This window comes from Apteryx mantelli, chromosome 5 (assembly GCF_036417845.1).
Source record: "Apteryx mantelli isolate bAptMan1 chromosome 5, bAptMan1.hap1, whole genome shotgun sequence".
Lineage (NCBI taxonomy): Eukaryota > Metazoa > Chordata > Aves > Apterygiformes > Apterygidae > Apteryx > Apteryx mantelli.
Window position 1 is genome coordinate 1,437,391 of NC_089982.1, and position 25,004 is coordinate 1,462,394.

At 43.1% G+C, this 25,004-nt stretch overlaps 1 long non-coding RNA gene across 1 annotated transcript in view; it reads right to left on the reverse strand.

The window, feature by feature from the left end:
* The window catches only part of LOC136992206 (uncharacterized), a 147,476-nt gene that overhangs the window by 99,576 nt on the left and 22,896 nt on the right, over positions 1 to 25,004 (reverse strand). The window lies entirely within an intron of this gene.

Consider the following 25,004-nt stretch of genomic DNA (forward strand, 5'->3'; position numbering starts at 1 on the left):
GAAGCTGTTTACAAACTTCTCAGGTGCCAAACTAGCCACGTAAGCGTTTATTCACAGCCCTGTCAGGGCACTAGGGAACAGCAATTTCCAAAATGCACAGCAACTTAAAACCACCTGTCTCGGAATACAATTAAGCCTTAAATCCAGGCTGGTCAAACAAACTTTCCTCTGTGTTAGGTTTTCAAAGACCTTGAGAAGACATCCAGTTATTACCATCAACTTTTATCTAATGATCCCTTTTTGCACGAGGATAACCTCCCTCTCTATTTTCTTCCATGTCCACAAGATGAACTCAGGTCCAGTGCCCACAGCACATTCAAGACAGCACATCCTCGATTTAAACGCAAAGTGGGACTCGTGAGATGCTTAGCCTTTGGAATAAGCCTTAGAGTACGTGCAAAGTGATTCATTTAGACACAGTTCACATGCTAGGGGCCCTAAGTCTACTGCAAGACTGGGCAGGTTTGTAACCAAGTGGAAGTGTAATTTCAAGCTAAGTTTACAGGTATGATACAACGGAAGCACATCATGTGAAGATACAAATACGCAGCAGCCCTCCATTGCATAACTTGTTTCATTCTCAGCATTAGTCCTCTTAAAAGTATCTGGCACTGCCTCAGAGGGACAGCCCCCCAAAATTTGCCATGAGGATTGAGTAAAGAGCGGGGCATCCGTTACAAGACAGACCTAAAACACCCAGCAATCTTCTTCAGCGCTGCCGAATGCCGAAGCTTTGGCAGGCAATCTGGGGACACGAAGTTACAGAACATAACAGGGCAAAGCAGGATGTCAACCATTATGGATTAAGTGCCACATGGGAGAAAGAAACCCAGGTTACAGCTCCAGTAGTTTCTTGCACTTCAGATCCAAAAATAACACTGAAACGAAGAGGAATCATTTCAGAGCTAGAGGCACCAAAGGGAACGTTACCAGCATGTGCTAGAAATAGTAATAGGAAGAAAAGAGCTTATAATCTTTGAGGCATGACCTGAGATTCAGAAAGATGCCCTAGGGCTCTGCTCAGCACAAAGCAGGAATAGGTGTATTGAAATGATATGCATTAGCTATTAGTCATTAGCAAGCGCTAGCTGTAATCTGAACTTAAGCTCTAAAACAGACACGCACCTTTACTCAAAGAAAATATTGCACAGCATGTGTAAAGTTGAGCACAACTTCGGTGATTTTTCTTACCCAGGAACAGGCCTAAGTATTTATGGTTTCGGTTCTGAGAAACACCTGTCTGTGCAGCTGTTGCTTCAGAAATTATTTGCACATCCATTAGCTGCCTCTGCTCCTGTGTTAAGCAACAAGAAAACTGATCTAAAAATCAGGGCAGATGAAAATCCCTGGATTGCAAATGGTTACAGGAAATGGGCCCCAATAAGTGCAATAAGCAGCTAAGAGACAAATCCAAGTCATATTCATTAATTCCAGCAAATCATGCACAACCCAAAAGATAACAGGCAAGCAAATCAGTCCGGCACTCAGTACCCGACCGTCCTACGGCCTCCCTGGATGCTCAGCCCCCAGGCAGGCACTCCAGCTGCCCTCCCGGGGCAGCCCCGAGAAGGGAACCTAAGCGAGGCAGCAGGCTGAGCTGCCTGCCTTGGACAAGAGGCAACTACCACAGCAGAGAGAGCACATTCCAGGGCAGCACACGTACTACACCTACGTGACCAAATGTGCCCATTTCAGGCTACCGTCAGTACAGAAGCTGGACTGTTCATCTCTCGTTTCTCCATTATTAAATTCAAACTGCACTGCAAAACCCTGAAAGTCTCAGAATCAAGTTAGAAAATGCTTAAGGTCAGGACATATGCAATATAATGTCAGTTTAAATCAAGCTTGCTTATCATCAGGAGTAGTCTGTAACCTTAACGCAGCATCCCAGGCTGACCTGGGACCAACACGGGAGCATGCCCGGGCCACCGATCCAAAGGGACGCGTGACGCAGCAGCTCTCTGCGCTGCAGAATGCCTGCTCTCAGGCACTCCAGCTTTCAGCAGGAGCTGCTCAGCTCGACCTGCACCGAAAATCTGACTACTCTGCCAGACATCTCGGGGGAACGGGGCTCTTTTAAAAACTCATCTCCATGTGAATGAAGGGAATTGGAAACAATGCAAAGATACCTCAGAAGAAAAGGACTGGCCCAACGGCAGTTATATAGGTGCAGAAATCTGACTGTAGCCCTCTTCCTTTCAGAAAGTCACTCAAGATAGCTTTTTTCCCCTTCTCCACAGACTTTGCTAACAAATGCTTGTTGCCTGATACTGTCAAAGGCACATCTGAGGCTGGATTTTGGTGCCCACCTAAAATGTATTCTAGATGTACCCTTGAATATAGGTGATGCTCTTTGATAGGTATACTGATTGGAAAAGAAAAAAAATCTAATAGACTGGAGAATATAGGCAGTCATAGAAATTCATAACTGAGTGAAGTTTCTTTTCTCATCATGGGATACTTAAATCGACCAGATTTAAAAAGAAGTAAAGAGGTAGGTTTAAACACCAAAAGCTGTTTAATGTTTGCAACATGTAGTTGTGGTTCCTATGAATGCGACTGCAGAAAGAGGTACTCCTAACAGCAATATATGCTACTGAGGTTGGCAGAGACACAGTAAGAAGCCAGTATTGGCTTCTAAGGAGAGGTACAAAAAGGGGGAAAGAACAGTTGTTAAAAAGAAAGAGGGAAAACTTTTCTGGAACATGGTGGCCCGCATAAATACCGGAGTTTTCTTACGATCAAGACTTGAGGCTGGGCACAGCAGTGAAAAAGGAAGACAGTGCATGCAGCCAAAGAGGAGGGAAATCAAGGCCTTCAGAAGACTGAGTGTCAGGGCAGAAGAGAGACATCAGTGGAGTTACACGAGGAAGGCAGATGAGCCATCTCCCCAACAACCTGGTACTGTCTGTCCCTCACTGCAACGCAAAGCAGGAACTCCAAGAAAAGGCAATCATCAGGTTTTTATAACTGGAAAACAAATACAGAAACCATGTTATTCCAAACGCACAGACTATCACAAACTGTACCGGGACATTTTAGAGAAGTGTGATGAAGAAGCAACGAGTTTCTTACACACACTGTGCCACAACAGTAGGTGCTCCAGTGAGGGCCACCATCTAAAACAAAGGTCATTCCTTACTCAACACAATGCCCCCAATTTGAGACATCACATGTACTTAATTTGGAGGAAATAATCAACTTGCCTTTCCATAGCACATGTGTGCTTTGGTGATTCATTAGTCTTCCTACACATATGCGCACATAAACAAACGCGCACCATTGACAACCTTTCATTTCTACTGTGCTTCCAAATTGCTTCAAATATATTTTTACACTTAGGAAATTAAACATAAAGTTGTTGAACTTCATTGTAAAATGACCTATACGGAAAACAAAAACAGACAAGCAAATCTATGCAAATCGTGACAAGTTGGAATCATCACTGCAGCTACCTGGGGAACAATCCAGCACTGCAATATTTTGCAAATCCACTGATCTACAGTTTTTTGTTTTTTGGTTTTTTTTAAGGTGAATAAATTAATGAATGTGAGCTTCATGCTCTCCTTTGGATTTCTCTTTTCCTCTGAACCATATACAACCCAGCACAGGTCCTTCATACTGTTTACTAGAAATATCTGGTGTTGCATCCAAAATGTCCCCTCTCCCCATGCCATGTAGGAAGCAACAACTTGATGTGGCAGAGAGACTGCCTGAAAAGTCATCGAAGGATTATATGTGCCCTGAAACCTATTTTTAATGACATCATCTTTGTGTTCAGGAGCAGCAGCTGCTGAGCTACCTGAATGCTTGTCCATTTACTTCCACGTAGCACAGCAAAATGGCAGCAGAGTCTCCAGCGTACAATGCTACCCTTCATTCATTAACACAGTGGCTTCGGACCAAAATCCTGCTGATGAAAAAGCAGAGCAACCCCTTTCCTCAACTCGATCCTGGGGTAAGGACTTCATCCAGTTTGTTAGTTTTTGCTGCTTTCTATCTCCCTCTCCTCACCCGTTCTTTTCCATTTCCTTCCAGTTACTGCTCTTCTGTATTCTGCTTCTCCTTCACATACCATGGCATTCCAACATTATCCAGTGCAAGCAATTTCTCTGCCAGAGGCAATATATAAAGCAAGACAGCTACATTCACCATATCTTGCTCTGAAGTCCGACGTGCCCCTACAGCATTAAAGAATAAACTCAAAGTCCACTCTCCAACCTAGTTGCTTCTACATTTCAGTTTCAGAAAGCTCAGTTTGTTCATCTTTGTTCCCCAAAGCTTTCAGAAATCAGACCTTCACTGGTCTTCAAATGCATTTACATTGATATAAAAAATGTTCTCCCTAGCAAACACATTGCCAAGAGAACAGCTTCTGGCTAATCTCCCTGCCCACTGGTTCCAGCTGCTTGTGCCAGTATTTTCATCCACCTCTTTACATTTCACTTAGCCATTGTATTGTTTCTTTTGGGATATGCTATAGTCTCATTTTGTAATTCTTCCTCTGTCTTCTCTTTTTCATGTCACCTTCTTTGGAAAATTAATTTATAAAATCGGAACTCCTTTTTGAAGGATTACTTTAGAAAATTAAATGTTTTTTAGTCTAGCTTAAAGCCAAATGGACAGGTCAACTCATTCCTTTAATGTTTGTCTCTAATGCTTCTGTTATGTACTAGCGTCACGTGCCTGCTTACGTGTACCTTCTCATCATTGGGACCTGACAGTTGAGTGAGGACTGTAAACAAAAATCACGGGATCTCCCCCGATACCTCTGCAATAGAGGCATCACTGAGAAGAAAGGGAATTAAAGAGAACAGTTGGAAGCCACTAAGCTTCAGAGAGGACCACTCTTGAGCTACACCTCAAAGGAGAGTATGTTCCCCCACTATTTAAAGGAAAATATTAATCTCAGTATTTCGTCTTTTTGGCAATGAGAAACCTAGGATGGACCATGAGTGAGGAGATTTGGCAGAATCGGTACAGTCAGGCAGGCTAGGACTACACATTCCCTGGCTAGATCAACCAGCAACCTGCATTTCTACCCCAATGCCAGAGACAAAGCAACTGGGACATCAGCAGATTAAAAAGGTCAACACACACACTTGGGCTAGTAGCTTGCCAAAATGAGTATGTGAGAAGTAAGGGATTTTCTCCCGGTCAGGCTGCATCCCTTCCAGAAGCACTGCTCCCACCAAGCTACAGCTCCCCTAGGTGATAACATTTAAGCCAGGACAGAGAAAAAAATGCAGCTGCAAATATACACACAGGCATAAACATTGCTCCAATCTGCTCACTTCAGCACAGTATTTACTGGAAGCTCTTACCAAGGAACAAGGGGCAGCAAGGAAAACCAGCTGGAGAGGTGGCATTTTGGTAAACATCCAGAAAAAAAGAGGAAATAAATGCACAGAAAAATGCACAACTGTGGACTGCATTCCTGTCCCCTTCACTCACCCCATCTGCTCTCCTGTTCTTGACCAATCCTACTGTCCTCAGGGTGAAGGCTTTACGGAGTGTTTCCCTTGGGTTTTGCCCGCTGGAACCAGGCTCCTGACTGATGAAACTCTGGGTGAAAATGCATGAACCAGATGCTGGAGACTGGATTATAAGATCATAAAGGTCTTGTATAGTTCTTGCATCTACAAATCCGTGAAATATTAAACAATAACATAGAAAGAATGTGAACAGAAATGGAGAACATCCCTGGCATCATTACATTCATGCTTGTCTACCCTCTCAGAGTAAGCCAGTGATTGAGGCTCCAAATTTTCAGAGTAAAAAATAAACATAATAAGTACACCAGTGTAATGTCTGTGCCCACCTTAAATATTTTCTTACTCTGAAATGGTATTTCCTGTACTAGGAGGGAGTTGGGAAGTGATAATCATGCCAGTGACCAGTACCTAATCTAACAGTTCTTGCCTGTCTTCCACTACAAAACCCCTGCTCAGATTTCTGCTCAGAATCGCTATTGCTAAGCATCGCCTTTGGGGATTCTCAAAGGCAGACAGGTTCTCCAAGCCTAGGCTGGTACCTGATGACAGGCCTATGTGGTCAGTCTTCAGCTCCTCAGTGTGGAAATTTTCAGTGAGAGGAATTCACACACCAAATGCCTATATGCAGTACCCTCTTTTACAGGACTATGCTAATCACCTATGGGAACGTGGCTGCTGAACATCAGCAAATCCACTAATACAGTGTTCATTAGGCACAGCATACCAGCATTCAAGGAGAAGCAAAGAGCAACATCTTCCTATCTTTTTAAACATCCATCTTGAAGCATTACTCAGAGGACAAAGACATGCAGCCAATTATTACTGTCTCTTAAGCTACAGGGCATCAGTTGAACCATAGTATCAGCCATGTTTGCACCCTTTGCTTTGGACAAACACAAAATTTTGCTTTCTTTCACTGGAGATTACATTACGTTAAATTAACTTGTATTTTCCACAGGCTAAAAACATGCACCTGGACAGTTCCAATAGCCTGAAGAGCAATTTGCTAAGCCATGGTAACTTGCTTGTGCATTTGAGCCCAATGATAAGCAGAATGAAGAAGTATTTCTTCAGCATGCCATTTCTTACTGAGAGTGCATAATTAGGAGCCAACTTGTAAACACTGGCCAGCTTCTGTACCATTACACCCACCACTTATAAAAGGGAAGGACCCAACAGACAATACTGTTAATGCATTTCTGATCTAACATGCAAGGCTTATATACACTTTTTGTGGGATCTGAACTGAACCTTCTTGAAGAGGAACTGGAATTTACTTGATTGACAAGAGTTTAAGGGACTACAAAGGTTGCTGCTTTCCCATCTATCTCCATAGCTGCCATGGTTGTCAAAAGTAAACATCATCCTTTTACCAGTACTGCTGCGCTGCAGGACTGTGTAGGTACGCAGCTCCGCTCCTGCGTGCCAGGCACCCTTTGTGAGGATCTTCCCATCTACCTTTTCCCATGCTGAACAGTAGAAATATCTGTTCCAGCCTCTTCTTGCTGTTTTAGTAAGGAAGATTGTTTTTAGAAGTACCATAACTAAAATAGCCCAATGGAAGCAGAGAGCCACTGAACAAACAAACCATTAAATTGCATTGAAATCTGCTGCCTTCAAAGGCAAAATCTAATTAAGGTTTAAACTGCAATGTTAATTGCACAGTACTGAGCTTCACCATGCATTATGAGTTTATTATCAGGTTTCTAAGTTGAGTAATTTCAGAGAGGCAAATGCAACTTCTGGGACCCGTGTTATGACACTGAAATGGACTTAATTACTGGCAGAAAAATATTTGCTTTATAGTTGGTTTAAGGCAAAGTATCTGTAGAGATCTTGCTAAGATCTTGGGAACATAGAGTACCATGTAAATCAAAACGTAGCATTAAGATTATCCTCAGAACTATTCATAGATTGCTTTTCAATTTTAATCTTCTCAGCATAATTTGGAGAGAACTGAACCTGCTGTTAGCATTGCTGCAAATAACCAGATTCTAAGAGCAGATCAAAAACAAAACAAAATAATTAAACCCCAATAATTATTCATGGGTTTTTCTAAAACAAAGCAACTCTATTCTGCGTCAACATCATCCCATCCTCAGAAAAGACAGCATTTCAAAACAGAATTTTCCCGAACCACGTTTCCTACATAAAAACTTTAAAAGAGGAGAAACCTCCCTTTCCTCCAAGCACTTTTCTTTTCTTTTTTTTTTGTTGTTGTTTCTCACCTAATATTTCTAATCGCAGCTTAACACTTAGGAATCTGCTTCTCTTTGACTTTTATAGAGACTGAGGTTAATTAAGACTCAGTTCCTTAAAGGCGTTATGTACTTAGTTACTACTGAATTCAACACCTAAACATCTTTGAGAAGCTGAGCGTTAAGTGCATATGTTACTTCTAGTTTTGGGCTTCTGGCTCCCAGATTACATAGCACTTTCATAATTTTTCCTCATTACCTTGAACCTCCATTCCCACATGCACGAGTTGTCCATAAAAAGCCAACACACTTCGATGGGCGTAGCTGACACGACGAGGTTTTCTGTCAGCAACCCTATTTCAGAATTCCTCATTTAAAACAGCATCATTTACACAGGATGAATGACTTCTTGCTAGATGTAGGTGAGAAACACACAATGTGTTCATTCAAAAGTACACCTACTTCTCCAAACTAGACTGCCCTCAGCTCCGAAGCCTTCATGCTACGCGCTGTCAGCTATCTTGCCAGTTTTCAGGGAAGGAGTCTTGTTTGCACTGAGGACTGAGGAAGGATTATTCTTCAGCCAGCCAACTGTATCTACAAGGAAATACACCAGTGTTTCTCCAGAAATGTATCTGCAATTTTCTAAGCTCAGTTCTCCACTCAGGGGAAAGAAGTGATACCATGAGGTTTTGGCAGCCAATCAGTTCCCATGGACAACAAGCTGTTGGATAAAACTACCCCCAGATGGAACATTTCTCATACCCAGAAGGAATCAGGCAAAAGCTGGATAAAATAACCCATAGGCCGACATTTTTCATTCACAGAAAGAATCAGGTCATTTCATGAATGATTTGTGAACAGAAAATAGGACTAAATTCACAGCTAATACTCCTTGCAATAAATTATTCAACTAGGTCTACTTTTTGCCTAAAAAACATAGCTATAAATAGCCTACCTCCATAACAGCAGAATTTTTCACCAAGAGAAAGTACATTCAAAGACTGTAAGATCTCCTATCTTTGTGAATGAGCCACTTAAAGATGGACTATTAATGCAGTCATTTTTATAGCATGTTTCTTGCATCCTGATTAAAGCAGAGTACAATCAATACAAGCAGATTAACAGCTCAATATATAAAGTGTTAAGGATGTAAGTATTACATTCGCTAATTATAAATACATTTAAAATGAGAGAATGATGCACAAGAGACAAATCTTTAAAAGTGTTCAGTGCCTACATTTGGGGACAATTCTTTAAAGGAACCTCAATGCCTAGGACTCGATAGCTTTCAGAAGCGGGCTTCTCAGTCCAAGCTCCCTGGAAACACTGTAAATCTGGAAAGCCTAATTCTGCAAACTTCAAAAATCTCTGGTGGAGGCCTAACCTAACTATCATTACATTTTCGTAAAGTCAGCAAGAGTTGTATGCTTTTTGGCCTGTAAGGACCAGATACTGAATCAATAACGCAGACGCACCGGAACATCGTTCATACCACTCCACTGAATCCACATCTATCACTTCCACTGAACCTGATGGGCCAATAATCTGTAAAACCGTGAGAGGAACAGGGTGTTTTGGTCCATGGGCAGCTTATGAAAAAAATTCAGGAAGAAGAAGAAAAAGGGTAAAAGAGCCAGGCAGCTTTAAGACCATCTTTTCTGCAACAGCACGAATAAGAACATCTTAATCGCAGCTACCCTTTGGGCTTAGCAGATGTGAAGAGCTTCTAGAGCTGCAGGGAGCGAGTGGGGAGCAGGGACAAAGCACAGGGCTAAGTCAACAGGGAGGCATAGAGGGGAAAAGCCCACAGTGTAAACATGCAAACTTTAAAACTTTGATTTATAGTTTAGATCAAAAGTCAACAACCACACGTGAATGTTTGCCTGCATGTGCCTTTACTAACTAAGCCATAAAGAGACACCCTACACCACTTGCCAGAAGAGATCTCGAACTGTACTCAGTATACAGCCAAAAGTACATTAGCTCTTTAATGTTTAACAAAGATGTAATTTTGGATTTATATATTAAGTCAGAAAAACATGCTTTTCTGCTATATGAGAACTCAAAATACCAAATATACACTACTTTTCTGAAGTGCCAGGTGTCCTTTTTTGTTTAATGCTCCTAGGAACCAAACTGTTCCTTTGTCTATCTGCCGCTAGCTCTTCCTGAAAACATCTAGCAGCGCACACCTCCTGTTGGTCATTTTTACCGACGTAGTTAGAATCCACTTCCCCTTTCTGAAGACTGCACAGCCCATTGCTATGAACAAGCAATCCTGTTTAGCACTTATCCCAGGTACCCTGGGGCAAGGGGTTTTGCAGGGAATATAACTAATTTGCACAGAATTGTGGAGTTAGGACAACCCACTTTGCATCCAGCTGAGGCTCTCCATGGCTCCCTAATTAAAAGCAGTTGCTTTATAGGATGATAGAAGGCGGGAGCAGGTTGTCAGGAACAACCTAAGCTGCCAAGATACACAACGCACTGTCTATCAGGAGGGTACCAGTTGCTCATCACGTGCCAGTTTTGCTCCATGGCCTTGTCCTCAAAATATGTTGACTTATTTGTCCCCTTGGGGAGAATAAGCACTGTCCTGGATGAGACTCCAGGAAGTCCCAACATAAAACAAACCACACTCATCAGCGTGAACGAAGAAGCTGGAAAAGACTGGCATCCATTGCTGCTTAAGCATAGGAGATGGGGGGAAGGCAGAGAAGGGGCATACATAACCATGAATCAGTAAGACACCCAAGGCCATTCCTGCCCCCAGGACTTGGAACAATATCCATCCCTCCCAAAGGTGCACACGTTTCAGCGTATCCTGTCTGCACAGCAAAGGCTGGAGCATCTAGCCCATACCAGACTGAGCTGGAGCCACAGTCTCAGAAACGCACCAACTCAAGGCCGTGCAGGGGCCACGTGAAGCTCCGTGGCGCCCCTCCTTCAGCCTGCTCCTGCCTACGCTAACCAACCCGCACAGCTCTGGGGGGGAGTTGATGGCTTTGCACTCAAAAGGTCTTTTTTCCACTTGCCTCCTGTTTTGCAGCTTTCACCTTGCCCCGCACCTAAGGACCATAAGCGTGTTTTTGTAATGTTTATAAAGCGTGAAGTTCTCCTTTTGATTGGCGCTTTCGGATTCGGGCAGCACGCAGCCAGCACAAGGACCCCCGCAGAGGGTGTCAGGTGCGATAGCAAATGCAGCGAGGCTCAGAAGACGGCAGCTGCCAGAGGGGACTAACTAACAAGCTCTTAAAAAAGCCGCCCATTTTAACCTGAACCGACGAAAGAGAAATCCGTAGCTCATGCAAAAGCAGGCAGCACCTCCTCTCACGCAGCCAAGACTTTCCAGGCCCCCTGCTCAGCAAAGCGGGCGCAACCGTCCCCGAGTCCTTTGCGAATGAAAACGTCTCAAACAGCAAGATCAACTCAAACACTCCTGTTTCAGACTCACTTGGTCCAACAACTTGCACAACTGCAAGAAAGACGACCCGAACAGCCAGTTATGCTTCTCAATAAACGGCTGCTATCAGTTCTCCCGGGAGCTGACCTTTCTGCGAAAAAATTCAAACAAAACATGACCCATCTCCTGATAAGCCTTCCTCCAGATTGAGCACAGCTGGAGTGGGGGATACTTAGAAGTTTGGGCCCTTCATACAATACGCACAAAAACAACAGTACAAACCCGTTCATCACATCAGGATATGCCTATAAATGAAAGCTTATTTTTTCTGATTACACTTACTGCTGAAAACCCTTAGAGCAAAGCGACTCAAAAATAATAAAACAGTTTTTTGAAATAATACTTTAACGTCATAGGAAGAATTATCAATTTTACACCAGGATCTCAAGATAATATAATCTCGTGTTTTTCCTATCTGCACTGGCTTTTACAAGCCCAGATAAAAACGTAGTAAAAAGAAGATGCATGACTTAGCATCCAGTATACTGCATATAGCGTTCCTGTTTGTTCCAGGTTTTATTGTTTTTCTGTCACAGCTTGTGACAAATCACAAATTATATTCCTAGATACCCATTGGGCCTCCTTCAATAATAATTAATCACCCTTCTGCCGCCTTCAGGTATGTCCTCCGCTCTCGGGCTATTATTATCCACACGCCCAGGAAGATGCTCTGCATTCCTTCTGTTACTCGGGCATCCTGGCTGGAAACAAAACCTTCTTTCGTTAGCATGCTATTATTTTCCACAGAAGTTATTTTTGCTCTATAGATCTGCTAAAGTAATCGATATGCTGTAAGATGGGCAAAATGCTTGCTCCTTCATTAGAGCTCTGCCTGCTTGAAAGTTTATTTTTTATGTGAGATATATATGGGAGTATGAGGTGCAGAGGCTGTTCTTTTCTTGGAAGAACCTTAAAGTATCATTATTATCTGAATTATAGTGTAGAGGCTCCATCACCCAAGGACCATAACAGACAGTTATTTTTCTGAAGAGCTTGCTTCTACAGTTAATAGGTAATTTTTACAAAAAAAGCATTTTTCCATTGGATGCTGTCAATTCTTTGAAATTTAAAGTTTTCTATAAAAGTTTCATTTTGAAAAAATATCCTTAAAAATATCACATTTTAGCATTCCATAGAACAAGTAACATTTTTCACTTGGAAGTATTTCATTTATTTGTTCAGAAATTTAAAGGAGAGCATGCTAAGACTATAAAAAGTTACTATATTTGACAGGGTAATTCTAGTCTTTCAGCTGCTTTTCTCCCCTTGAGCAGTCTGAGCCACAGAAACCGGCAGTGTTCAGCCTTTTATCCTGACTTGGGACGGGATTTTATCTTTAATCCCAAAGCCTTTCAGGAAATGGGGAATGCCTTGCCAGCACCTCCTTACAGGTTCAAGCACACCTAGGAGCGAGCAGAACGCCAGGGAGAGGTAAGGGGCTGCCCAAGGCAGCAAGGGGGCTCCGCGGAGCGGGAGGGCCCGAGGGAGGAGAGCAAGGGCTCCTCTGGGACAGCTTCTCGGAGAGAAAGGAAGTCACCACATCCATAGCCATTTTTCCACGGACAGCATACGATACAGAGAAGAATCGATACTGCAGTATACAAGAACACCGTTTGCCTGGTGACTCCCATCACAACTCTTGGGTACCAGTGGAAAGGGATGGAAAAGAAGGCCTCAGGAGCGGGCAGCAGCGACTGGAGCGGTGCCCTCCGCACTCAGGGCTGCACAAGGCCTAACGAAAGCACTACTCTCCTGCGGGCTTTGACTTTTGTTCCGTCCCACAAGGAGCGCTTTATAAATCCTGCCTTAGGACTTGTTGTCAGCTGAACACAGGGAGACAAAAATGCATCAAATGCTTGAGGAAACTGGGTTTTATCGTGTTTGCAAGATTATGCCAGGATTTGTTGCTTGAGGAAAGAGGATCATCCACTTTCCTTTGTGGGTGATTTGCATTACAAACATTTCCCTTATTTTACAAAAGCAGACCTGAAATCCCGAGCCAAGCAGCTGAATTGCAGTCTCTCTGGAAGATCTCTTCCCTGCATACATTATTTCTGGTTTCATTTCTAAGATTCCCGGAGTCCCCAAATTCCAGCAAGTTAGATGTGCATCATCCCAGCTACTCTTTCCTTTTTCAGGGCCAGGTTTCAGTGTTTGCAGATGGCTGTGCGAAGTTGCTATCGCACCAGGTGCCGTGCGACACTGCACGGCGTGCCAACCAACCCTGGGGACGAAGGAAGGCTGCCCCTCGGGGAGGCTGCTTCCGGAGGAGCACCGCTCGCCCGGCGTGCCCGGAGCAGGCCGCCGGGGCACAGCAGCTGCAGCAGCTCTGCGGCTAAGGCAGAGCAAGCTCAGCAGCAGAGGAGAAGCAGCACACTTCTGCCATCCCATAAGCACCAACTGCAATTGCATGCTGCTTTCTGCCATACGTAACCCAGCCGTATATCTCCTGTCATGGGCAGGTTAGAGCCGCTTATGTTTCTATTTTGCAAATATTTCTTTGCCAAGCCTGCTTTACTAATTGACTTCCATAAAGTACCTTCAGATCCCTAAAATTCCCTGAGCTACACCATCACTCACTTATTAGCAAAGCTATCTTCCCTCCACTTAAAGTTTTTTCCTGCCATACAGTCATAAAAAGTTTTATGTCCCCTTTCCACAGTAGCTGCCATTTACTGCTTATCACCTTCTTCCTAACTTATATTTTCTAGGTCACCCTCCTGCGGCCCAGGGCGACTTTGTTTGGGACGTTCAAACTTTTTGCTGCAGCACACCCTGAAGTCAGGGCTCCTTAACAGTGTCTTTATTAAAAAAACAAACAAAAAAAAACCCCCCAAAACAAAAAAAAACAACAACTATTGGAAGAAAAAAAAATCATTTTAGTGTCATTTGTGCCTGGTGAATGCATTTCTGAGCAAAATACATTACAGGGGTATTTTTAAAGGGTTTGCTTTCATCTCAATGTTTTAAGGAATTCTCTCTCTCCCTGTTTCCCCATCCTCTCCTTTACTGGGCAGGGAGAAAGGGGAGGCGGCAAAGGGGAGACACAACCTCTAATGAAAGAGCGTGTGTGTGTGTGTGTGTGTGTGTGTGTGTGTGTGAGAATGTGTATGGCTGGGTAGGCACAGACAAAATACAAAAATTCAGTATAAAAAGATATCCCCAAATTTCCGACCAGCTGCAGATTTAGGTCCTTTTCCACAACACAGCATAAAAATAATTTGGTTACTGGCAACTTCTGTGTTTTTAAGCACCTCAGGGGCTGCTGCAAGGGAATTCAGTTGTAGGCTGAACTCAAGCAGCTCATGACCTTTTATATGCAAGTACATTACACACCCTCTATGTCCAACGTTCATGTGATCTTTAGCTGGGTTTGGGGGGGGGGGGGTTGTTTTGTTTTGTTTTTAAGGACTGAACACTTTTTCTAAGAGTATGTTACAGAGTATTGGCTCAGATTTTCTTCGTTCCAAAAAATAATGTAAAGCATTAACCCCCTTGCTCAAAGAAGTCCCAACAAAGAAAACGTAAGCGATTACCTGACAGTTATGCAATTTCTTAGTCCAGGCAAAGAAAATGCATTTCTGTACCACCCCGCACAGCTCCAGCTTTGCGGCAATACTTTCAAAGAGAAAGCAGGACGTATTCCTGCCACCCTTTCGCTCAGTTCGCCTCCCTCTGCAGCTCTCCCCCAGCAGCCCCCAGCCGCGTGGCTTCGGCTCCTCTAAACCCCCACCTTCCACGTGTCACTGGCCATGCAGCAGGATTCTTTGGAATGACCCATTCGTCTGTCTCGCAGAGTTCAAATTTCAGTCACGGCTTGACTGCCGCCACATTTACAGCCTCTGTCCTCAAAGGTGAGAAACACCTGACGCAGGGATCTCCTTAATATATGCCATTCCCCTCCATAACGTTGCGCACTTGCGGGCAACATGGGCGGCAGGGAGGCAAGGGGAGACTTGCCCACTCCCAAAATACACTCCAACCTTTTCAGCATATTTTTCCCCTTCAAGTTCTCACCTTACTGTACTCATCTCCCCCCCCGGCCCCAGCCCCCCCCAACCTCTAACTTGCGCATATCCAGTCCTGGCCCTTCCCAGTCCCTCTGCAGAAGCCACATCTTCAAGCCATCCCACCTCCCAAGTGATGCTCACTTTGTCTTTCTCAGAATACTGACAGGAAACTGCTTCCCTACTGTAAAAACTGTCAAGACTTAGAAGCAAAAACTGAACAAACCCACGATTTCAGGGGAGGGATGGAGGGAAAAGAAAATATGACATCTGTTCTGCAGAGTAGGAACTAACGGTGGCCCAGGCTCACAGCAGCTTTCCGAAGTTCAGGTGCCAGCCCTACCCAGTTAATCCGTTATCGCCAAAGACTCTCTCGGGTCTGTGTTCTCACCGAGCTGCGCATCACCGCATTGGCACGTATCAGCTATGTAAGGATCTGTGTGAAAGTACACATTACTCCTCCACGGCTGCAAAATGCCGCAGATCAGCAGATCTGCCGCATGATTCTTTTCCATTTTATTTATTGTGCTCAACATCCAGAACAAGTCAGCCGGGGAGCTCAAAGTACCACAGTGTCCCTAGGAGAGGTATTTTCAGATGCACCCGTAACACTGGCATACCACTGCTCCTGTTGACTTCGACACTAAATTAGTCCAAATCACTTTTTAAATACTGTTAACACATCATTTTCAATAGGATAATTCATTCATCCTCCTTGCTTTCACATCTGTGGGTTACTATGCTGACCTGTTATTTTTAGCTACCCCTCAGCTACTTTCAAATCACACACTATATACGCAGCAACATTTTTTTCTGCTTCAGTCATCTCGGCTTCTTGTATCAGGTCTAATATTTGCTTCCCTAACTCTTACTTAGTAGAAAAGTTACAGAAAGAACAACAAAGATCATGTAATGCAAAGAACAACTCCTCTCTGAGGGGACATTAAGTAGACAGGACACCGCAGTCTGGAAAGCAACTGAGTAGGTATACGACAGAGGTACCTAAACTTGTAAGAAATACGAAGGAGGTGACTTGGGAACCATTATCCATTGTGTCTTGCAGTAGAAGAGCTACGTGGAAACAAATGAAAATTTCAGGGAATACTATTTCATAGAGCACACAGTTAAACCAGGAAACTTCCTATCACAGGATGCTGTACAGACTCAATATAAAGAAGAATTCAAAATAAAAAAGAAAAGGAAAAAACGTTCCTGAGCGCTAATAAAAACCACGTGGTGGAAACAATCTGCTGCATCAGTCACCTAAGCCACAGACCGTAGGCGGGTGGAGGATGCAAAGGGAGAAGCGTCCCCGTACTCCTAGGCCAGTTCCTTATCAGCCAGTGAGATGGACTGACCGCGGGTCTGACTCACTACAGCCATTCTCCTCTTTATGCATATTTTACAATCTGAAGTACTCAAAACTCTGTTTCTTTGCACTATATTAGTAGAAAGGACACTTATATCTGAAATAAGGTGAACGCACTGCAATTCTGGCATGCATTTCTGCAGAGGCCAAAGCAGCATTATGGGGAGTTCAGGAGAGCGTCACCTCACCCTGTAAACACAGTATGTTGGGAGGCAGGAAGAGGTGAATGGCAAAAACATGATCCCAGACCTGTGAGTAAAACACTGAACGTAAGATTCAGTAAAACCGGATAAAAACTGGACAAAAGGTTTTCACTCAGAACTTAGCCTTATTCTTTACAAAACCAGCAACGAACATCATTACAAAACCCAGGGATTATGAACAAAGAAACAAGAGGAAGAAGTTTCAGGACTGAAGTGGAACTAACACTGTAAAGGTATTTTTGACTCTGAGTTGGCTTCTTGTCTCTATTAGTAATTTTGGGTGACACCTATTGTGACCGCAAGGCAGGCAAGAGAGGGTTGGATACCAGCGGAGAGACACTCAAGGTTCATGAGGGGTTAAACAGGGTAGATTTAATAAAGGACTTTCACTGCAGACTGCGCAGGGAGCCCCGGGAATCGCACAGCAGGGCTGCCGATGGGAGGCTGCTGGACGCACGGGTTGGAGGCACAGGCTGGACGCACGGACAGGGCTCCCCCGTTGTTCATAAGGGCCCCTTAAATCTACCAGCACCGTCTCCTTATCTCGGCCGTGCTAACCTCGCGCGGCTACCGCCCGGGAAGCAGCTAGGTGCTGCGGCCAGAACGTGTGGAAGACGACGCGCGCCTGGCCCTCGTGGGAATCTGGTCAGGGCATGCGCTCACGCACACCTCGGGGCCGCTGCCACTCGCTGCTGCTGGCCGACTCCTCGCCAGCTCTCCCGCAGCTCTTCTCACTACAACTGCCAAACACAACAATCCCCCGGGATTCCGTTTGCTTATCGGGATTACAGATAGGCATCGTTATCAGACACACCAAATGCTTAACTAACATTGGCAAAACGCTAGATTTGCTGATTATATGCTCACAGTAGTTGCTGTTGCGCAAGGAAAACCGAGGAGATACCTTTGTGCTGACCCCAGCGCTCACCGGCGGCCGAGGCCACGTGCCTGTCCCAGCTCCGCCGGCACCACGTCAGGCAGCGTCTGCCAGCGGCTGTGGTTATCGATCACTTCGGCAAGGAGAAGAAACGTAAACGAGAGCTCATTCCAGCGAGCAAGGGGGCTGCATGGGGTATTACCCGGGACCCTCTGGTCTTAGTCTTCTAGAAGTCTGGCTGGTCCAAATGCCTTTTTTTTTTTTAAACACCTTTTTTTTTTTTCCTGTTCTTTCACTATTTCTCCCTTCTAAAGTTTTTCCTCCCTTCTGCCCAATAACTTTTAGAAAAAGGAAGATTTATTTCACGACTTGTTGCAGTACTTTTTAAAGTTAAGCGTATAATGGAGAAAAAAATGAAGGAATGTAAGGACAAAGTCATTAGCCATTGGGTGCATAGAAAAGCCACTTAAAAAAAGGAAACAATATTTTCCTAGTTTTTTTTAATTATTCTTTAGATCATAATGTGTGAAAAGAAAGCTGAATGCTAAAATATAAGTTTACTAGGTTTAATACATATTCCCATTCTCCTGTTTAATTCCCAGGTTTTCGGGTGAAAAACAGAAAGGTGCCAAATGTGGACTTTTTTTCTTTCTTAGGTGGTGTGATAAATGGTCTGATAAACTGGGCGATATCCTGGGGATCTAAACCAAGTTTCTGACTTTGCCACAGGCCGTCTAAGGTCTCGACAAGTCTGTTAATGTCCCTGAGTTTCAACTCTTCAACCTCGGGTTAGCAGTGCTGCCCTGATTCTGTCACTAAATCACTCCGAGAGGGACCTCCTGTCCGTCACAACACTATACACAGCCCAGGGATGTGCAGGGTTTTTAAGTGGTACTACTACTATGCGCATACCGGTTACTAATGTATATGATCCTTCTTTATTTACTGAGGAGCACAGGCTGAGCTATACTAGCTCAGGAGCTGACTGACAGCGTAACAGGGAAGCAAGTCCTATCAGTCGTCTCAGCAGTTCTCTGTCTCCAGATTACAAGGCTGCATGTTTGTCTGCCAGAAAATTTCAGTGTTTAAGGGGTGGAGTTGCACTGCTTTCATAACCTTAAAGGATATCCGAAAGAAGCTGTCTAGTCTTCTTTGCCCAATATGCCATTCAGTGGAAATTAATGTCAGATGGGAAATCTTTTAGCACTCTGCCGGGATGACCAAACTCTCTCCTTCTATCGAGACAGCAGGAGCTGCACTGATTGCCGTGCTGCATGTGACTCGTGTGACACCACCGCCACAAGAGCCAAATTGCTTCACTGATCAGGACCCTGAGCAGTGACGGGGATAGAAAAGACATCACTGGAAGAGGTCTGAGCCCTCAATCAGGATCAGAAGAAAAACCTGAACAGTTGAAAACACATTGCAAAATAAAAACTGAGACATATTTCCAGTTGGGCCCTTCAAAATCTAATTTAGATAATGTTGACTTAATTTGTTTTAAAAATGCCAACATGTTTCATCTTATTCAGTTAGTTGGTTTGATTTTATTGCCTTGGTTAGCTTCGGTAAGACTTCATATTCAAATATTAAACAGAATCCATGAAATGTAATATGTTGTGAAAATAAAGGTTAGGATTACAGTCCAAATGAAATTACTTGGAAGGATAACATTCAAACGGCTTGCCTTATCAATATGACTCATGCCTCTCTCACAAACCCAACTGCTTGGAATTAGTGAAATGAAACAAGAGCATCAAAACAATTTGTTTCAAATTCTTCCTCATCAAAACTCTTGTTGAAACCAACACGTCTCTGTGAAAAATTTTGATCTTGATGAAACTGCATTTTTTGATGGAAAAATCATTCCATCAGTTATCTTCTAAAGGCTCCAGGCGTTTCACCTCCTCTTTCTGCTCTAATCTAGACAAGAGAAACAAAAGGGTTTTTTTGGCCTTCTGCTGACTGAGAAGCATGTAAATGGGCTTTACGACGCCCTAGGATTCTCAATGTCCAGGAAAATTCCCGTATGACTCTAAAACAACTATAGAGTCCTCTGCAGTAGCACAAGTCCACCATTTGGAAGGGCATGACTCCCCTACTTCTTAAAAAATCCTAGATATATTGGGAGAAGATACATCTTTCTTTTTGCTTTGTAGATTGGCACAGGTTGGCATGGATGAGCTCACTGTGAGGCCTGTGCTGATGTACACCAGCTAGCTTCAGATTTCCTATGTACGCTCTAAGTACTTCTTCTGGTGGCAATGCTCATCCAAATGGCTGGAAGGTCTCCAAAGACAACAGGAATGCAAAACACACACTTTATCAGAGAGCATGAGAAAGACAATTAACTCATGCTACCCCAACAACCACAAAGACCCCCAAATTCCCAAGATACTAATTCCAGAATTAAACATGAAGATACTGGAGAGGTGTGATGCTTAAATAAATAAGTAAGTAAGTAAAGATAATAATTCATACAGTGCAGTTAAGCAATCAGTGGAATCAATCAGTGCAATTAATCCTCAATGGAAGCAGGTATGTTCTTTTTTCCCCCCCCTCACTTCACAAAATGTACACAGTGGAAGAGAGAGGCCCCCACTGTGCCGGGCAGTAAGAATCTCATGCCTGCTCAGTGAGAGAGAATGCCCTTGAACATCGCCACTCATGTTGGGATTGTATTGGATTATTACAGATACAATTAAATTAACAATTAAAGATAGATATCTATGACACAGCTTGGGAAGGCGTCTCTTTGCTGAAGACCCCAAATGAAGCGTTTTATGAGGTTCTGCAAAGGCAGAATTTCTCTCTCCCAGCGCAGACCTTTACAGTGCAAACACCTGGTACTGCACTACCTACCTTCCAAGTCAATGGAGAGAAATATTTCTCAGTTCCTTGAAAGACATCTAAAATAAGCCAGATGAACTGCTCTCTTGACATGCTCTTCCCTTTCCATTGACTAAATATTAAGTGCGTCTCAATAACTGCCTGAGAAACAGACATCTATTCCATAGCTGCTTGAGACTGGGTGACAAATCCTGCCCTAAATGGTGTTAAAAAAGAGGTTTGAGGAACTGCTTGTGGGTGTCACTGCAGTCAATAAGAGAAGTGGGGAAAAAGAAGTTGTATAGGATGCATGAAATATAAGATGGCTGGTGGGGAGGGGAGGATTGCATGATGTATCTGTAGCTGTTCAGAGCTGGATTAACCAAAGAACACAACCCCCAGAAACTGTCTGAGGTATAAAGGAGCCCAAACCTTAATTATTATCAGTAGAAGCTGTTAAGGTCTTTACTCTGGGTAATGAGGTCTGTGATCTCTCACATGTATCCAGTATCCTTGCCAGTTCAACTATTTGAATGTTGTGGGAGAGAAAACTCAAAAACCGTGCTCCTGATCCCAAAATCCCAGTTAGGCTTTTCAAAAGAATATCTAACTCCCATACACCACCTTGAAATATCCCTACCTTCATCCATCAAAACAGTGAACATACATTTCAGTATTTCTCTTATTAAAGTGACTTTGGGAATATACTCTTAAAAAAATATTGTAACAGAAAGCTGTTTTAGGGTCTAGCTCTGCAGTATTCATGTAGATACAAGTTCTCCGGGCAGGGGGAGGGCTCACTTTGATGGGATTGCAGCACAGATCCCAAATTTAACAGTTCCCTATGGTTCAGGGCTGTCTGGAATGCAGTGATTCATTTTATGGGGCCTGACCTACCTTGATGGATGACTGATGCTGGCTGTTTAACCTTTCTCTGGGTTGTGCTGTGGCCAGTTTTGCTGCATGGTAAGATTAAAAGAGCTTGAAACAGTTACATATGAATTATGACTCACTCACAGTGAAGAGTTCTGCAGATCACAGTCCAGAGGAACCAAAGAAACCAATGATGGAAGGATAAACTAGAGCGCTATATTGCACTGGCAAGGTTTCTACCTACTCAGCAGGAGAACTCACGTTAATTTGAGCACCTACCAAATGTGATAAAAAGATACAAAACAACTGCTATTTTTACAAATCTGAATGAGAATCCACAGAATTTACAGAGTGGTGAAACCTTCTAATTTTCATCAACTTGAGCATTTGAAAACTACTCAGATTTCACCAGGAACACCAAGGGGCAGTGAGAAAGCTAAAGCCAGGTTAGACCTTGACATAAGAGAAAGCTGCCTCACTTGACAGAAAAAATTGCCTTCTCTCCCTTCAGCGTGGCAGGAAATCATCTGTTGGCACACAGTATCACTATTTCTTCTGCAGATAAAACACTTGTACTAAAACAACTCACACTTAATATACGGGAGGGGGTTCTGCAGCCGAAACAGCTGGCAGACTCACTAGAAACACAGCAACTTAAAACCAGAATGCGGTATCATCAATGGCATCGATCCTGTTCTCCACGCTTACAGCTGTTCTACTACTGATTTCAGTGAGGACAGCCTTTACCCAGTCAATGCCCAGCACCATTCTGAAAAGGATAATTAAATGCTTAAATTGGGGCGAGTCCAAAGACAAGCGTGAGACACAACCACTGAGCTATATCAGAATTGTTTCATCCAGAAATCTATGCTCGCTTTTTACCCAAACACCTCCAAAACAAAGTCCCGTGTCTTCACCATCACAAGCATGTCCTCCAGCAACCATAACAACCAAATCCTTATAAATCCAGCTTTGCCATTCACTAGTCTCAGCCTTGCCTTTGATAGCATGTCAAGGAGAGACCATGGTCAATACATTATGCCAAAACTGGAAATGACCATAGCACGTGGAGGAAGAGGAGAAACTTGCCAGTAAAGCAGTCATCTGTGATGTTACAATATTACAACACTGCACTTTTTTTCTTCCATCTCTTTCAAATTTTCAGTTAGTAACAAACCTGACACTCAAAATCAACCATTCAGCATCACATTTGAAATACCTAAAAATTGTTCTGAATGAGTAACTCTCTATCAAAGCCTTGTAAATAACTTGCAAATTTGTCTGTCAAACAACATACAGGTCAAATTTCCCAATTTTGGAGTAAAATATTCAGTAATTTTCCCCTGTTTGCCCAGCTATGCTTAGCAGAGACAACTTCATATTCATGCAACTGTTTCTGGAACATTCCCTTGCATTAAAAAAACCTCCTCTACTTCCATAATGATTTCCTTCTGTTTCCTATGTCATGCCTTCCTTTTTTTTTTTTTTTTAAACCTAGCATTTTTTTATTTTTATTTTTATTAATAGAAAGGAAATCTACGCTTATTTTATACTTAGTGTATTATAGATATGAGAAGCAAAAAAAATCTCTTTCGTGGCTCTCAAGACAAGACTGCCAAGCTTCTCCTGCACTGGAGGAACAAGACCATCCTCCTCACTCCCCAAAGAAAGAAAAAAAAACCCTGAAATAGGAGACTAAGCTCATGTTCCCAGTAGCAAGAATATCCAGAAGCACCTGAATGACTTAGATGGAACTGATTTCCTCCAGTCGTAACTACCACAGTCACAACTAGGAAAAGGCCACAGTTTTCATATAGCTGTCTCCTGCCTTTCCTTCCTGAGCAGGCCAAACAGTATCATTTCTTACCACTCTCACCCAAATTGCCTCCTACCCTTTCTGTAACAAGCTATTCCTACAGGTTAGCAAAAATCAGGTCTAAGAGATCACCCTTTGTAGCTGTTCTCTCCATTTTCTACATCAAAAATTGCTCTCAACAAGCTGCAGGAACCTGCCAGACAGTCTCTCCTGCTCCATTCCACACCAGCAGATCCAGATAAGGCAAGTGCTCCATACCCAGCTAGTCTGGGGCTTTAAATAACACTCTATTTGCTCTAAGAAGAATACTCTCATTCCCCACATCTTCCTAGCTTAATGGTTACAAGGACACTCATACAACATCACCGTTTTCTTTTTCCCTTTTTATCGTTGTCCAGACAGTGTCAAGCAGTCTCTCTCCACACTTCAGGGCACATTCTCAAAACACAAAGATTAACCGACAATTAACTAGTGTACTCCCTTTTCTTTATCTTGGCTCTCCTTTATATCATTCCCTGTTGGCTGTAACAGCCATGCATGTGGTCTGCTAGTGGTACTGACTGTGCAGTCCCTACACAACGGACTTACACCTGCAGGACATTTCAGTAAGAAACATCTACTGCAAAACTCATGCATCATTACAGACTGGAACAAAGTGAGTTAAAAGCAGGGGGTGTGCACACTGGCACCTGTTTACTGCCCCTTTAAACATGCTTGGTTTTATTTCTTTTTCTCCTCTTTCCTTATAATCAACATTCGGACTTGCACAGAGCTGAAGAATCAGGAAGAATTACTGTAACATCTTTGCACTAAGACAAAAGAGATGGTCCAAGTTCATGCAGAGGTAACACCTACACAGCAAGAAGAGGGTGTTCTGCAAAGATGACGTGGCTATATTTCAGTTATTCCAGAGATCGTTTCTGTGAACCTATGGTTATGCATCTGAAGTAAATACTTCCATATACGTATGCATACATATGGAAATATAGCAGTATATAAAACAGAAGTGGCCACAGCTTAAACTGTGTCCCCAGGCAAAGTTCTTCAAAATGGGGGGGGGGGGGGGGGGGGGAGGACAGTATGGCTCATTTGTAAACTTCACCAGAAAACTGAAAAGAAGATCAAGAGAGAAAGAGAGTCACACATTTACAAATATCTACTGGTGAACAAGCGATGGAAAGGAGCGCCTTGGTTTCCATGAGATCACACACATTAGATGTCATGGTTCATCTTTCCAAGTCAAAAAAACAGAGGAAGGGGGAACAGCTTCCACAATGGCTTTTGACCATCTCAGTCCCTTTGGGCTGAGCTGAAAAGAAAAAATTTTGAAGGAAGTTAATGATTAGAAAGTGCACAAAATATGGCAACACATGCACATCATTATTTTTAGAAAACATCCTTCCTAGGATACACAGACAAGAATAATCTGTAGATACATTTGTAAAGATAATCTGTAGATACATTTGTAAAGATAATCTGTAGATACATTTGTAAAGATAATCTGTAGATATATTTGTAAAAGATTGCCTATATTTCTTTATCTGGGCAAATAGATCTGTTTTGGAGATAGAGCTGGAAATTAAATGAAGGGTCATATATTTTAAATCATGGTTTGAATTCAGTTATAGCTGGTAGCAAACAAAACCTGTTCCTGCTAATGGATATTGCATGGCCTTTGTGGAACAGAGATAATGGCCTCAGTTTTACTTCCTATGAAGGAATGACTTAATACCAGCAAGCTAGCATAAACAACATCAGCGGGCAACACCGTCAGTGTTTTCTGAATGGGAAGTGGATGGAAGCACAGTCCAAGAGCGGTATTTGCAATTTGGTTGTGGAGTCCTCGGCAACAGGAATGACACCAGCACTGC